This window comes from Aotus nancymaae, unplaced genomic scaffold (genome assembly GCF_030222135.1).
Source record: "Aotus nancymaae isolate 86718 unplaced genomic scaffold, 86718_ANA_hifiasm-v0.15.2.pri h1tg000067l, whole genome shotgun sequence".
NCBI lineage: Eukaryota > Metazoa > Chordata > Mammalia > Primates > Aotidae > Aotus > Aotus nancymaae.
Genome location: NW_026988482.1, coordinates 21,565,773 through 21,582,418, shown reverse-complemented (window position 1 = coordinate 21,582,418; position 16,646 = coordinate 21,565,773). Strand labels below are relative to the sequence as shown.

Below are 16,646 nucleotides of genomic sequence, written 5' to 3'. Positions count from 1 at the left end.
AAAACAAAAACAAAAACACAAATCTCTTAACATGAGTTCCTAAGTTTTTTTTTTTTTTTTTTTTTTTTTGAGACGGAGTTTCACTCTTGTTACCCAGGCTGGAGTGCAACGGTGCGATCTCGACTCACCACAACCTCCGCCTCCTGGGTTCAGGCAATTCTCCTGCCTCAGCCTCCTGAGTAGCTGGGATTACAGGCACACACCACCATGCCCAGCTAATTTTTTTGTATTTTTAGTAGAGACAGGGTTTCATCATGTTGACCAGGATGGTCTCTATCTCTTGACCTCGTGATCCACCCGCCTCGGCCTCCCAAAGTGCTGGGATTACAGGTGTGAGCCACTGCGCCCGGCCCTTCTTTTTTTTTTTTTTAAAAGAAAGAAAGAGAAAGAGAAAGGGGGAGAGAGAACAGGAGTCTCGTTCTATTGCCCAGGCTGGAATGCAATCTAAAAATAGGTATTAAAAACCTCTTTTATGCTGATAATTGTGCTTAACAGCGGAGACAGGAAGGAATAACGGAAGAAAATAACAAACAAACAGCCAACCAATATTTCATTTAAGTCTGTGAAATGCTATGCAAATACTGAAGAGTGATTTACTTCCAATTATGTGGTCACTTTCAAAATAGGTGTAATGTGATACTGAAAAAAATGTATGTTCTGTGGACTTGGGGTGAATAATTCTATAAATATTCACTGAGTTTACTTGTTCTAGGTCTGAGTTCAAATCATAGATGTCCCTGTTAATTTTCTATCTCATTGATCTGTCGAACATTAACAATGTGGTGTCAAAGTCTCCCGCTATTATTGTGCGGGAGGCCAAGTCTCTTCATAAGTCATTAAGAACTTGTCTTGTCTTATGTATCTGGGTGTTCCTATATTGGGTGCATATATATTTATGATCATTGACTCCTGTTGTTGCATTGATCCTTTTACCATTATGTAATATCCTTCTTTGTTTCTTTTAGTCTTCGTTACTATTAAAGTTTATTTTGTCAGAGATGAAAATTACAACTCCTTTTTTTTTTTTTTTTTGCCCTCCATTTGGCCAGTAAGTCTTCCACCAACCCTTTGTTTTGAGTCTTAGCGTGTCCTTGCTTATGAGATGGATCTGGATACAGCGTACTGATGGGTTTTGACTTTTTATTCAATTTGCCTGTCTGTGTCTTTGATTGGGGCATTTAATCCATTTAAATTTAGGATTAATATTGATATTTGTGAGTTTAATATTGTCGTTTAATGCTAGCTGGCTATTTTTCCCATTAGTTGATATAGATTCTTCATTATAGAGATACTCTTTACCTTTTGGTAAGTTTTTGGGATGACTGATACTGGTTGTTCCTTTCTGTGTATAGTGCTGCTTTCAGAAGCTCTTGTAAAGCAGGCCTGGTGGTGATGAAATCTCTGAGTGCTTGCTTGTTTGTGAAAAATTTTATTTTTCCTTCATTTATGAAGCTTAGTTTGGCTGGATATGAGATTCTGGGTTGAAAGTTCTTTTCTTTGAGAATATTGAATATTGACCCCCACTCTCTTCTAGTTTATAAGGTTTCTGCTGAGAGATCTGCTGTGAGTCTGATAGGCTTCCCTTTATGGGTAACCTAACCTTTCTCTCTAGCTGCCCTTAGAATTTTCTCCTTTATTTCAACTCTGGTGAATCTAACGATTATGTGTCTTGGGGTTGCTCTACTTGAGGAATATCTTTGTGGTGTTCTCTGTATTACCTGGAGTTGAGTATTGTCCTGCCTTACTAGGTTAGGAAAGTTTTCCTGAATAATATCCTGAAGAATATTTTCCAGCTTGGATTCATTCTCTTCATGACATTCAGGTACACCTATCAAATGTAAATTAGATCTTTTCACATCGTCCCATATTTCTTGGAGACTTTGCTCATTCCTTTTCTTCTCTAATCTTGTCTTCTTGTTTCATTTCATTAAGTTGGTCTTCTACCTCTGATATCCTTTTTCCTGCTTGATCAATTTGACCGTTAAAACCTGTGCATACTTCACAGAGTTCTTGTATTGTATTGTTCAGTTCCATTAATTCACTTATATTTCTCTCTAAATTGTCTATTCTCGTTAGGATTTAGTCAAACCTTTTTTCAAGGTTCTTAGTTTCTTTACATTGGACTAGAATATGTTCTTGTAACTCACAGAAGTTTCTTATTATCCACCTTCTGAAGCCTAATTCTGTTAATGGAACACACTCATTCTCCATCAGGCCTTGTTCCCTTGTTGATGAGGAACTGTGATCCCCTGTAGAGGGAGAGGCATTCTGATTTTGGGTATTCTCAGCCTTTTTACGCTGGTTTCTTCCCAACATTGTAAATTTATCCACCTGTCGTCTTTGTAATTACTGACTTTCAAATTAGGTCTCTGAGTGGACTTCCAACTTGTTGATTCTCAGCACTGGAATCTGAGCAACCCACTGCGCTGGCTAAAACAGTGGTGTTAAGATTTATGGTGCTTTTCTGCCCTGGAATCTCTGGTCTGGCTTCCTTCTCGAGTCCCTTTTTCAATCAGCTGAATAGGCGACTCTGCCTTCCCGGAGCTCCAAACGTCGACCAAAAGGGGACCCAGTCCCGTTTACTTTGCACTGGGAACCGCTGTGCCAGGGCACCGGCAAAACCACCACGCCCGCCACAAGAGTCGTGCTGGCGACCCATGGGGCTCCTCCGCTGGGAATCTCCTAGTCCATGAGCAACAAAAATTCGTCTGAATGTGTGGCGTCCTCTCATTCTCTGCGCTTTCACTGGGAGCTACAATCCTGAGGTGCTAGTAATCGGCCATCTTGGATCTCTCTCTGAGTTCCTTAGTCTTAATGTGAATTCCTCAAACTGTTGACATACTAGTTAATATGTAACCTATTGACACTGAAAAAGACACTAATTCTTTCTAAATCATGAAGTTTTACTGATTATTTTATACATAAAACGTTTTAGCCTATATGTTCTAATCTGTAGCCAATGATTGGCCCTCTATGTTATACCCTCTATCGGAAAAAGACTAAGACAACTCCACCCAGTGTGGTGGTTCATGCCTGTAATCCCAAGGCTTTGGGAGAAGCATAGAATTTTTAGAGAAGAATTTAAAACAATGCTGTGCGTAGGCAACATAGTGAGACCGTGTCTGTACAAAAAATAATTAGCCAGGCATGGTGGTACACACCTGTACTCTTATTACTTGGCAGGCTGAGGCAGGTGGATCACTTGAGCCCAGAACTATGAGGTTACAGCGAGCTATGATTTCACACTGCTACACTCCAGCCTGGGTAACAGAGCAAGAACCTGTCTCTCTTTTTTTTTTTTTTTTTTTGGAGATGGAGTTGCGCTCTTGTTACCCAGGCTGGAGTGCAACGGTGCAATCTCGGCTCACCGCAACCTCCGCCTCCTGGGTTCAGGCAATTCTCCTGCCTCAGCCTCCTGAGTAGCTGGGATTACAGGCACGCGCCACCATGTCCACCTAATTGTTTGTATTTTTAGTAGAGACGGGGTTTCACCATGTTGACCAGGATGGTCTCAATCTCTTGACCTTGTGTTCCACCCGCCTTGGCCTCCCAAAGTGCTAGGATTACAGGCGTGAGCCACCGCGCCCGGCAGAACCTGTCTCTTAAAAAGAGAGAGAGAAAGAGAGAGAGAGAGAGAGAGACACTCTGATATGAGGAGTCCTCATTGCTTCTCCTAAACTTTCTCATAAAAACATTCCACACTGGGCGTGGCAACTCACACCTGTAATCCTAGCACTTTGGGAGGCCAAGGCAAGTGGATCACTTGAGGTCAGGAATTCAAGACCATCCTGGCCAACATGGTAAAAACCTGTCTCTACTAAAAATACAAAACAATTAGCTGAGCATGGTGGTGGGAGCCTATAATCCCAACTACTCAGGAGGCTGAAGCAGGAGAATGGCTTGAACCCAGGAAGTGGAGGTGGCAGTGACCCAAGATCGCACCACTGTACACCAGCCTGAGCGATAGCGTGAGATTCCATCTCAGAACAACAACAACAACAAAAATCGTTCCAATTCATAAAGAGTTTAGAACATGTCCAACTTTGTTGGTGTGTCTTCCTAGGTTGATCCTCACATCTGGCTTTCAATGACCTTTATAAAATTATTCCTTCCTCAGCAACCTTAATTTTGGTTGGCAAAATGGCATAGGTGGCAGAATTTCAGAGTGCCTCCCTAGACCAAGAGCAGCTTCCAGCCTTTGTGCAAGTACTGACAACAAATCCACTGTGTTCCCAAACGTGGATGTCCTGTTGGGCTACAGATGAGTTTCTACCAAAATCAGGCTGGGCACAGCGGCTCATATCTGTAATTCCAGCACTTTGGGAGGCCGAGGCAGGCAGCTCGCTTGAGCCCAGCAGTCCAAGACCAGCCTGGGTAACATGGTGAAACCCTGTCTCTACAAAAAGTATAAAAATTAGCTGAGTGTAGTGGCATGGGCCTCTAGTCCCAGCTACTTGGGAGGATCCCTTGAGGACAGGAGGTCAAGGCTACCATGAGCTGCGATGGGGCTACTGTATTCCAGTCTGGGAACAGGTCAAGATCCTGTTTCGAAAAAAAAAAAAAATCAATAAACTTAATGTCTTCGTCAAAGTTCTGTTTGTTTTGTTTTCAGACAGGGTTTTACTATGTCGTCCAGGCTGGAGTGCAGTAGTGCGATCTCAGCTCACTACAACCTTTGCCTCCTGGGCTCCAGAGATCCTCCTTCCTCAGCCTCCCATGTAGCTGAGGACCACAGGCACATACCACCATGCCTGTCTAATTAGTCAATGTCCTGGTTTATTGAAGCGGGTTTCCTCCTTGTCTAGGAGGTACAATGACTCTCTCAGAATCAGAGTTACTGCTATGAATTCAAGGCAAGAGTTTCTGTTGAATTCTAGGGCAGGATAAAATAGGAGCTCTGTAAATTGTCTCACTAGGGTTTTAGTGTGAGACAACCTTTCCTTAGCTTTCTCCTTTTTCAATTGCATGAGCGAGCGTGCTCTTGCTCCACTACATAGCTTGTTTCACTCAAAACAACCAGAATGGAAAATGGGTCCTCTAAGATTGAAGATGCACCAGCTGGGTTTTATGAATAAACTTATGGTCCTTCTATTTACCTAACCCAGGTTGGTTATAAATAGCAATGGCCAAAATGGGGATCTTTTGAAAATGCCTAAAATAGTTTATTTGCATGCATTATTAGAAAAGCTGGTTTTAAAACCAAACAAATAGAACGGGAGACTTAATTCCAATAACACCTAAAAGCTTTTAAAATACATTATAAAAAAAAAAATTGCCAGCTGGTCCAAAGGTAGTGAGTTATCTCAGTTGATTGTTCACAGTCAGTTACAGATTGATCTCCTTGTTTTACTCTTTCCCCCCTTCTCACTACTGCACTTGATTAGTCTTTAATAATAATAATAATAAATTGCCTCCATTCAAAAGGTAAACATATTTAAAATGATTTCTTACAGATGATGAAACTGAGGGGAAAAAAAAGAAAGAAACCCATTTCTAAATTGAAAAAGACTTCGGAGGTTTTCTCCCTTTTACCTCCATCTGCTCCTCCTCCTTCTATCCCTGTGATATAAACTCACCCCTTTCTGCTTGTTGCTGTGGCTCCCATGTATCTCTTAGGCAGAGAGTTTTAGAATTTCACAATGTGCATATTTGTTTTCTCTCAATAGGGTAAAATATATTTCAATTTGGAACAAAAAGAACAAACAGAACAACTACAAAACACAAAACTACTGAGATTCAGATCCAACAAATTTTTCTAAACGGGGAAATTAATAAGAAACAAAATGATGCCAGGCACAGTGGTTCACACCTGAAATCTTAGCACTTTGAGAGGCTAAGGCAGGAGAACTGCTTGAGCTCAGGAGTTTGAGACCAGCCTGGGTGACATGGTGAGACCCACTGTTTCTACAAAACAAAACAAAACAAAAAACACATAAAGGAAAAATAGGCGTGGTGGCACACACCTGTGGTCTCAGGTACTTAGGAGGCTGAGATGGGAGGATTGCTTGAGCCCCAGGAGGTTGAGGCTGTAGTGAGGTCAAGGCTGCAGTAAGCAGTGATTTCGACACTGCAGCCTGCATGACAGTAAGATACTGTCTCAAAAAACAAACAAACAAACAAAAAACCCAAAAAATCTGTTTCTCTTTAAAACTTATCAGATTTATGTCTTAAAAATTCAGCTTTTTCTATACTTCACTACATATGATTCACAGGTTACATACATCATTGTCTTCTGTTCCTTTTTTCCATAAAAAGTTTGCTTAGCTAACTCTCTCCTTCGACCTTTTTGTGACCTTTTTGTGTAACTTTTTCTAACCCTACTGTGATGGCTAAATACTAAAACGTTTGTCTTGAAGGTCTAAAATGGCAATGTTTTCCTCCAGTATAACTTGATTCTGTATTCTAGGCTTTTCTTAAAATGTCTAAATTGTTCCGTATAACCAAAAAACTTCCCATGCTGTTACTAAGAGTCATGTATCCCACTGCTAAAGATACTAGTTTTCTTCTTTACATTCCTTTATAATTTAATATACATTTATAACCCTAGACACACTCATCCTGGGTCTGATTAATTTGAGCACCCTTTTTTTTGTTGTTTTTATCAGGTTTGACTTCCAGGTTATCTAAATGGGCTTTCCATATGGAGAAATAATTATACTACAAGAGGTTTTTCTTTACCATTTTGGTAACTGGCCTCAAAAACCAAATATTCTACATTTTATCAAAATAACTTCTAGGCAGGCCACTGTGGCTCACACCTGTAATCCCAGCACTTTGGGAGGCTGAGGTGGGCAGTTCACTTGAGGTCAGGAGTTTGAGACCAGCCTGGTCAACATGGCAAAACCCTGTATCTACCAAAAAATATTAAAAATTAGCCAAGTGTCGTGGTGCACACCTGTAATTTCAGCTACTCAGGAGGCTGAGGCAAGTGAATCGATTGAACCCGGGAGACGGAAGTCGCAGTGAGCTGATATTGTGCCACTGCACTCGAGCCTGGGTGACAGAGTGAGATTCCATCTCAAAACAAAACAAAACAACAACAACAACAACAACAACAAAAATAACTTCTAGTCTGGGCACCATGGCTCACACCTGTAATCCCAGAACTTTGGGAGGTGTAAGCAGGAGGATCCCTTGAGCCTAGGAATTGGAAACCAGCCTGGGCAACATCAGGAGACTCAGTTTCTACAAAAAATACAAAAATTGTCCAAGCATGGTGTTGTGTGCATGTAGTCTCAGCTACTCAAGAGTCTGAGGTGGGGCTGGGCGCGGTGGCTCACGCTTGTAATCCCAGCACTTTGGGAGGCCGAGGCGGGTGGATCACGAGGTCAACAGATCGAGACCATCCTGGTCAACATGGTGAAACCCCGTCTCTACTAAAAATACAAAAAATTAGCTGGGCATGGTGGCGCGTGCCTGTAATCCCAGCTACTCAGGAGGCTGAGGCAGAAGAATTGCCTGAACCCAGGAGGCAGAGGTTGCAGTGAGTCAGGATCGCACCATTGCACTCCAGCCTGGGTAACAAAAGCGAAACTCTGTCTCAAAAAAAAAAAAGAGGCTGAAGTGAGTGGATTCCTTGAGCCCCAGGTGGCGAAGGTTGCAGTGAACTGAGATCACACCTCTGCTTTCCAGCCTGGGCAACAGAGAGAGAGTGACTGTTTCAAAAATAACGATAATAATAATAATAATTTCTGTATTATCTGTATAGGTTTTTTGTGGGTTTCGTTTTTATTTTATTTGTATGTATGTATTTATTTATTTTTGAGACAGAGTCTCACTCTGTCACCCAGGCTGGAGTGCAGTGGCATGATCTCAGCTCACTGCAACCTCTGCCTCCTGGGTTCATGCGATTCTCCTGCCTCAGCCTCTCGAGTAGTTGGGATTACAGGTGCATACCACCACACCCGGCTAATTTTTTGTATTTTTAGTAGAGATGGGGTTTCACTGTGTTGGCCAGACTGGTCTCAAACTCCTAACCTCATGATCTGCCCACCTCAGCCTCCCAAAGTGCTGGGATTACAGGTGTGAACCACTGCACCCAGCCTGTTTTATTTTGTTTTTGAGACATGGTCTGGGTCTGTTGCCCAGGCTGGAATGCAGTGACACAATCACAGCTTACTGCAGCCTCAAGCTCCTGAGCAAAAGTGATTTTCTCACCTACGCCTTCCAAGTAGCTGGGACCACAGGTGCATGCCACCATGCCTGGGTAATTTTTGTTTAACTTTTTTAAGAGATGGAGAGCTCTCTATGTTGCCCAGGTTGGTCTTGAACTCCCGGGTAATTTTTGTTTAATTTTTTGACAGATGGGGATCTCCCTATGTTGCCCAGTCTGGTCTCGAACTCCTAGGCTCAGCAATGCTTCTGCTTTGGTCTCCTGAAGTGCTGGGATTACAGGTGTGAGCCACTATGCCCAGACACATATTTCTATCTTGATCAAGTATTTTAAGCCTTTTGACATCTTTTACAAATTTCTCTAAGATCAAAATCCTAAAGTAAGTCTTTTTAGATTAAATAATTTGACTTATTTGGTAAATTATATTAAAATGCTATGGAATGATAAATAATACTAAATCCTCTTTCAGTTATATTTATGGGTATGTTATTAATATAAATGTTCTAAAAATTATATAAATTCATAAAAATCTAATGTTAGCAGTCATAATTTTAATTATGTTAAATATTTTCTAAAGTTACATAGATATGTCATTAATAAAAATATTCTAAAGGTTATATAACATTTGTAAATGTCTAATAGTCCTGATGTGATATTGTCAGGCATAATTCTAATTTTTATCTTAAAATGCTACATATAATAAAAATGTAACAATTGTCAATTAAAAACTTTAATCAGACTCTGACCATGGCTATTCTAAGTTTTTGTCATCCATGGCTATTACTATTATTGTTGTTATTTTTAGAGACAGGGTCTCCCTGTGTTGCCCAGGCACAGCCGTTATTTTAAATTCTTCTCTAAAAACATTTACAATTATCTATAATCCAAAATTGCTTTCTATAAAAGACTCTAACAAGTACTTCTAAACACAGATTTCTGATAACTTTAAGACTAATAGACTAAGGAAAAACTTCAAAAACTCTAATAAAATCTAACACGTTCATAAAGATTGCTAACCCAACACCAAAAGAAAACAAAAATTACATGAGAGTAAACTGATAAAATACTAAGATGATTTGTATGACTTTTTGTCTAAAACATTACTAGTTCTCTTTCTCTCTCTCTCCACCCCGCCCCCCAACTTTTTGAGACAGGGTCTGAAGTGCAGTGGTGCAATCACGGCTCACTGCAGCCTTGACCTCCTTGACTCTAGTGATCCTCCCACCTCAGCCTCCCAAGTAGCTGAGCCCACAGGACAAACCACCACACCCAGCTAATTTTTGTAATTTTTTTGTAGAGACAGGGTTTTGCCGTGTTGCCCAGGCTAACATATACTTTAACAAACAAAATTAAAACATTGGCCAAGTATGGTGGCCTATGCCTATAATCCCAGCACTTTGAGAGGCCACGGTAAGTGGATCGCTTGAGCCCAGGATTTTAAGACTAGCCTGGGCAACATGGTGAACCCATGTCTCTACAAAAAATACAAAAACTAGCTGGTCGTGGTGGTATGTGCCTGTAGTCCCAGCTACTTGGGAGGCCAAGGTGGGAGGATCACTGAGCCCAGGGAGGTCAAAGCTGCAATGAGCTATGATTGTGCCACTGCCTTCCAGCCTGAACTACAGAGTGAGAGACTGTCTCTAAAAAAGAAAAAAGAAAATTAAAACATTTACCTTTCTTACAACCTAAGTTCTGCAAAATTCATAAACTATTAATCAGTGGCTAAGGCCAAAATCATAGTCCCCCAGAGACTAGAGATAATTCATTATTCAAAAAATGACATATAGCCTCCTGTCATGATGAACCACTGGTCCCCTTTTATTAACAATCTGGCCTGCCTGAAATAACAAGGTGCTTGTTTGTTTGTTTGTTTTCTTGCTCTGTTGCCCAGGGTGGAGTACAATGGTGTGATCTCGGTTCACTGCAGCCTCGACTGCCCAGGCTCGAGTGATCCTACCACCTTAACCTCCTGAGCAGCTGGGACTACAGGTGCACACTACCACATCCAGCTAATTTTTTCTATTTTTGTAAAGATAGGATCTTGCTATGTTGCCCAGGCTAGTCTTGAACTCCTGGGCTCAAGCAGTCCTCCCACCTTGACCTTCCAACGTGCTGGGATTACAGGCATGAGCCGTAACATCTGGCCTGCAATAACAAGGTTCTTTACCCAAATCAAAAGACATGACTTCCTGGAAATGAGCATTCCCAATGCTGAAAGATTAAAAAAAAAAAATCAGGCACAGTGGCTCACACCTGTAATCCCAGCACTTTGGGAGGCTATGGTGGGAAGATCATTTGAGGCTAGGACTTTATTAGCCTGGCTAACATGATGAAAACTGCTCTCTACTAAAACTACAAAAGAATAGCTGGATGTGGTGATGCATACCTGTAGTGCCAGCTATTCGGGTGACTGAGGCACGAGAATCTCTTTAACCCAGGAGGCGGAGGTTGTAGTGAGCTGAGATTGTGCCACTGCACTCCAGCCTGGGCAAAAGAGTGAGAGACTGTCTCAAAAATAAATAAATAAATAAATAAATAAAATAAATCACTCTAACCTTAGCAGAGATTGATCATCAGTGCTTCCACGAGAAGATTTTTTATTGAATGGGGAAAATGATAACCTAGAGGTCGAATTTGACAGACTTTCAAATTAACACTCTGGGGGGGGGGTCTTATGATTCATGTCTTATATTCTGTCCTTGTATATAAAAAAAAAACCTTATCATAAGAATGAGATCTTGTCATTTGCAATAATAGGGATGGAACTGGAAGTCATTATGTTAAGTGAAATAAGCCAGGCACTGAAAGACAAACTTTGCATGTTCTCACTTATTTGTGGGAGCTAAAAATTAAAATAATTGAAATGAAGACAGAGAGTAAAAGGATGGTTACCAGAGGCTGAGAAGGGTAGTACCCTGTTGTACTAGCAAATACTAGGTATTATTTTTTCTATATGTTTGTACCCATTAACCATTCCCAAAGTGACTATAGTCAAATATATCCATATATTTGACTAGTCTTGAACTACACACACACACACACACACACACACACACACACACACACACACAATTGATATATGTCAAATATATCTATTTGATATATTGTGTCACTGCACTCTAGCCTAGGTGACGGAGTTTCACTCTGTCGCCTAGGCTAGAGTGCAGTGGCACAATCCCGGCTTACTGCAACTTCTGCCTCCTGGGTTCAAGTGATTCTCCTGTCTCAGCCTCCCGAGTAGCTGGGATTACAGGTGCTCACCACAACACCTGGCTAATTTTTTGTATTTTTGGTAGAGATGGGGTTTCACCTTGTTGGTCAAACTGGTCTTGAACTCCTAACCTGAAGTGAGACTTGGCTTCCCTAAGTGCTGGGATTACAGGCATGAGCCACTGCACCTGGCCAGTCAATAATAATTGTATATTTTCAAATAATAAAAAGAGCATAATTAGATTGTTCGTAACACAAAGGATAAATGCTTGAGGGGATAGATATCTCATTTACCCTGATGTAAATAGGCATTGCATGCCTATATCAAAATATCTCATATAACCCATAAATATATATACCTACTATGTATCCACAAAAATTAAAAAAAAATCATATTGTGAACCCCTCAACTCTTATCAGAAGTTCCTCAGACCTTTTTTTTCTTGAGACAGAGTCTTGCTCTGTTGCCAGGCTGGAGTGCAGTGGAATCATCTTGGTTCACTGCAACCTTCACCTCCCAGGTTCAAGAGATCCTCTTGCCTCAACCCCCCTAGTAGCTGGGATTACAGGCATGCGCCACCATGCCTGGCTAATTTTTGTATTTATAGTAGAGACAGGGTTTCACCATGTTGGCCAGGCTGATCTCTAACTCTTGACCTCAGATGATCCACCCGCCTCGGCCTCCAAAAGTGCTGGGATTACAGGTGTGAGCCACTGCGCCCTAGCCAAGTTCCTCAGACTTTTGAAGTACTGATTAGCATGTAACCTACCAACACTAAAAAAAAAAAAACTAATTTATTTCTAAATTATTAATATAAAGTTTTCTGATTTGTTTCTAATCATAAAGTTTTACTTACATAGAAAACAATTCATGACTTTGGAACTGCAACGTTACCTCATTTAAGAGTTGAAAATGTCAGCCCTACAATCCAGTTGGTAATGCTCATCTTCTCTGTCATTCAGCCAAATCAGAATTACTTTCTGTTAGAAAAAAAGTGCTTATTTTTTACCTCAAATAAATGTGTTAGTATTTATTTCAAGGAATGTGATTGTAACCAATAGGAAATAAATAAATCTTATAAATCAGATTACTAAAATCTATCACCAGGATTAAAATTATATAGGTCTAGGCTTATGCCTGTAATGCAAGCACTTTGGAGGCGAAGGTGAGCGGATCACCTGAGGTCGGGAGTTCAAGACCAGCCTGACCAACATGGTGAAACCCCGTCTTTAAAATAAAAAAAAAAATTAAAAAATAAATTATATAGGTCTAATTAAGTTATCAGTTTTATTATTATTTTATTAAAAACAATGTAATACATCAATGTACTGTTTCTAACTAAATTTTTTGTTTGTTTTCTGAGATGGGCCCGTCCAAATCATACATTATTTTTGAAGCAAGGAGTATATGATAAAAGCATGATTTCCCTTGGAAAATTGTGCATGTGTATATGTGTATGTGATTCAAATTCTGGTGTGGCCAGGTGCAATGGCTCATGCCTATAATCCCAGCATTTTGGGAGGCCAAGGCAGATCTTGAGCTCAGGAGTTGGAGACCAGCCTGGGCAACATGGCAAACCCCTCCCGTCTCTAAAAAAAAAAAAAAAAAAAATTAGCTGACACAGGCTTGTAGTTCCAGCTATGTGACAGGCTAAAGTGGTAGGATCACCTGAGCCTGGGGAGGTCAAGGTTGCAGTGATCCATGATCACACCACTGCACTCTGGCCTGGCGACAGAGGCCTTGTCTCAAAAACAAGCAAACAACAACAAAAACCCCACCAAATTCTGGTGTTTGGTTTTTGCAAAAAATTAAATAAAAATCAAGTAGAAAAACTATAAACAACTCCATTATTTTATTTTCTTTCTTTCTTTCTTTTTTTTTTTTTTCTTTGAGACAGAGTTTCAAGCTCTTCTTGCCCAGGCTAGAGTGCAGTGGTGTGATCTCGGCTCTCTGCAACCTCTGCCTCCCGAGTTCAAGTGATTTCTCCTGTCTCAGTCTCCCAAGTAGCTGAGATTACAGGTATGTGCCACCATGCCCGGCTCATTTTTGTATTTTTGGTAGAGACGGGACTTCACCATCTAGGCCAGGCTGGTCTTGAACTCCTGACCTTGTGATCTGCCTGCCTCAGCCTCCCAAAGTGCTGGGATTACAGGCATAGGCCACCGCACCGGGCCTAACCCCATTATTTTCATTAGGTAATATTTTCCTATTTATTTAATAGAAGGGAAAGGTATTTACTGCTAAAAACTAACCAATAGAAGATAGAAAATATTTAACAATTTTTAAAATAAATAAGGATTTACTGTAATAATAAATATTTTATGACATGATTTGTTTAGAATGATTTTAACTACCTTATTGAATCATGAAAAACAAACTAAAAGAAATTACATAAAAGTTTACCAATGTACCTGGAAAGATTTAGTAGACCTGTTAAAACATTTCAAGTATATTTAAAAGAATCACTCCCAATAACTATACTCCTTTTCGTTCCAGGAATGCACATTTAAAGACTTGGCTTGTGTTAAACATATGTAGAGAGACATTCTTAGCATCTAGAACAGAATTTCTTACCCATACGTTCTCTGCTTGCTCTCAAGTGATTCTCTATTAAGAGGCAAGCATTCTAGGGCACGTCAAGGGATGGAAGAGGAAAATTGTTGAACAAAAATTGTCATTTCCCCCACCACCCTACTTTTTTTTTTTTTTTTTTTTTTTTTTTGAGATAGAGTATCACTCTTGTTACCTAGGCTGGAGTGCAGCGGTGTGATCTCAGCTCACCGCAACCTCTGCCTCCTGGGTTCAAGCAATTCTCCTGCCTCAGCCTCCTTAGTAGCTGGGATTACAGACATGTGCCACCATGCCTGGCTAATTTTGTATTTTTAGTAGAGACAAGGTTTCTCCATGTTGGTCAGGCTGGTCTTGAACTCCCAACCTCAGGTAATCTGCCTGCCTCGGCCTCCCAAAGTGCTGGGATTATAGACGCGAGCCACAGCGCCCAGCACCACCCCACTCTTATTTATCTGAATTCAGGTCTTGGGGGCAGAGTGCCCAGGTTTAAACTTAGTTTCACTCTTAACAGAAATGAGCCTAAGACAGGGAGAGATGGGAAGCCCTTCCCAAGAGTGGAGAGGGGTGAGGTGTATACTTTTTTCTCATATAGGACCGATGGGCTATTGGTGACCCAGATCCAGATTCAGAAGACCAGTGTTAGAAAAGAGAATTTATAGATGATGAAGACCTGGAGACTTCTACTGATGCCCTCAGAAAGCCTCTTCATGCCCCCAGGAGAATTCCAGACCCTGGCTTGAAGACCACTTATCTGGGTCACAGCAGAGATGGTAAAGTAATATTGCCTCTTTACTATACCAAATTAACGAATCAGAAAAAATTCCTTGTACTGTCAAAAAAGGGAGCCAGGTGCAGTGGCTCATGCCACTAATCAATTCCAGCACTGTGTGTGAGAGGCCAAGGTAGGAGGATTATTTGAGCCTACAGGTTTCAGCCTGCAATGAGCTACGATCGAGCCATTGCACTCCAGCCTGGACACAGTGCGAGTCCCTGACTGAAAAAGGAAAAGCAAAGGGAGGGCCTATGGCCTTTTAAGGAATACTAATAGTAGTACCTTTTCATATTATATATATGTATGGTTTTCATGAATAAACCATACACAGCTGCTTTTATTATTTATGCTGAGTTTGCACATACACTAATTTTCATTACTGTTAAATGTTATTTGACATTGAAGTTGACAAGAGAGACCTTTTCATTTTTTTAATAGTTTCATGATTTTTTAGTTTTAATAGTTTCTTTAATAGTTTTCAGTTTTTTGAATAGTGTAAAATCAAAATTTGATTTTCTCTTTGGAGCTCTTTTTTGTTTAAAGATCTGTAGTCACTATGTGGCCTTGTTTAAGTTCCTGTATTGAGGCCATTGCAGAGCACTTTTTAAAGTCTCAAACTGCCTAAACTCTTATACTTGGGAAATGGCTCAAAAGATACTAATTGTCTGGGTGCAGTGGCTCACACCTGTAATCCCAGCACTTTTGGAGGCCGAGGCAGGAGGATTGCTTGAGCCTAGGAGTTTGAAACTAGCCTGGTCAATATAGCAAGACCCTGTCTCTATTTAATTCTTTTTCATTTTGTAAAAAAAAGATACTTATTTATCAATGTAATGAAATACCAGGCAATCAACAGAACTTGGCAGTGTTGAAGACAAACCATATGGAGATGTGTATTGTAGCATTTTAGGTATAAAAGCTAGAACATTGATTTCAACAAGTCAGAGTCTGTTTTGGTTTCACCGTAAACTGGAAAAATTTAATGTGTTAGGTGGGAGATAGGAGGATTATGTTTTTCTTAAATTTTTTTCAGTGTGGTTAAAATATGGATTGTACAATAAGAGTATGCAGTCTGTGTCAAGAGCAGTGATCACTGTCAATGAGTAAACTAAAGCACTCAATGCAAATTAATTAGTAAATAAGAGGCCTTTCAAAGGGCAAAGAACTTAAAATTTATTTTATTTTATTTTTCTTTCCTTTCTTTGCCTTCTCTGCACTAGCAAGAACTTAAAATTTAAAAGCCAAGGTTAGTTATAGAAAAACCTATTTGGCAAAATGCTGCCAAAGACACCCATAAATTTAGGAGGAACAGAGTCATAATTATTCCTGAAGAGTAATTCTGAAGGAAAAAACCCTAAAACATCTCTCTAGGAGGGGTAACTTCAAGAAAGGCCAAAGTGGCCAGGGGCAGTGGCTCATACCTGTAATCCCGGCACTTTGGGAGGCCGAGGTGGGTGGATCACTTGAGGTCAGGAGTTCAAGACCAGCCTAGCCAACATGGCGAAACCCTGTCTCTACTAAAAATACAAAAAGTAGCTGGGTGTGGTGGTATGCACCTGTAATTCCAGCTGTTCAGGAGACTGAGACAGGAGAACCACTTGAACCTGAGAGGTGAAGGTTGCAGTAAGCCAAGATTATGCCACTGCACTCCAGTTTTGGGTGACAGAGCAAGACTCTGTCTAAAAAAAAAAAAAAAAAAAAAACAAAGTAACAGGCTTTTGGGGCAGTGAAGTGAATGAATCTGCAGAATGCAGGTCCAAGGACCTGATGCTGTTGATAAGCTTGAATGTTTTGATATTCCCTCTCATAGTGGAAAAACCAACTAATGCTGGTGCGGTGCGATGGGAAATACAGTGAGTATAAATTCAGCAACCACAAATCTAATATGTGTAAAACTCTGTTTTTGAGCCTGAGTAAGGAAACTTGAACAGGAAGGGTGAATGGTTCTTACCTGTTAATCTGTTCGTCCCACTTGGGGTCTA

At 40.5% G+C, this 16,646-nt stretch overlaps 1 long non-coding RNA gene across 2 annotated transcripts in view; it reads left to right on the top strand.

Moving 5' to 3' along the window:
• The window catches only part of LOC105707521 (uncharacterized), a 61,627-nt gene that overhangs the window by 16,824 nt on the left and 28,157 nt on the right, over positions 1 to 16,646 (top strand). Inside the window, exons 2-3 of one of the 2 annotated variants that reach the window (XR_010338976.1) lie at positions 13,222 to 13,343; positions 14,488 to 14,665. This is a non-coding gene — a long non-coding RNA (uncharacterized LOC105707521). The remainder of the gene's footprint in view (positions 1 to 13,221; positions 13,344 to 14,487; positions 14,666 to 16,646) is intronic. The other variant, XR_002479477.2, reaches the window with a different exon arrangement.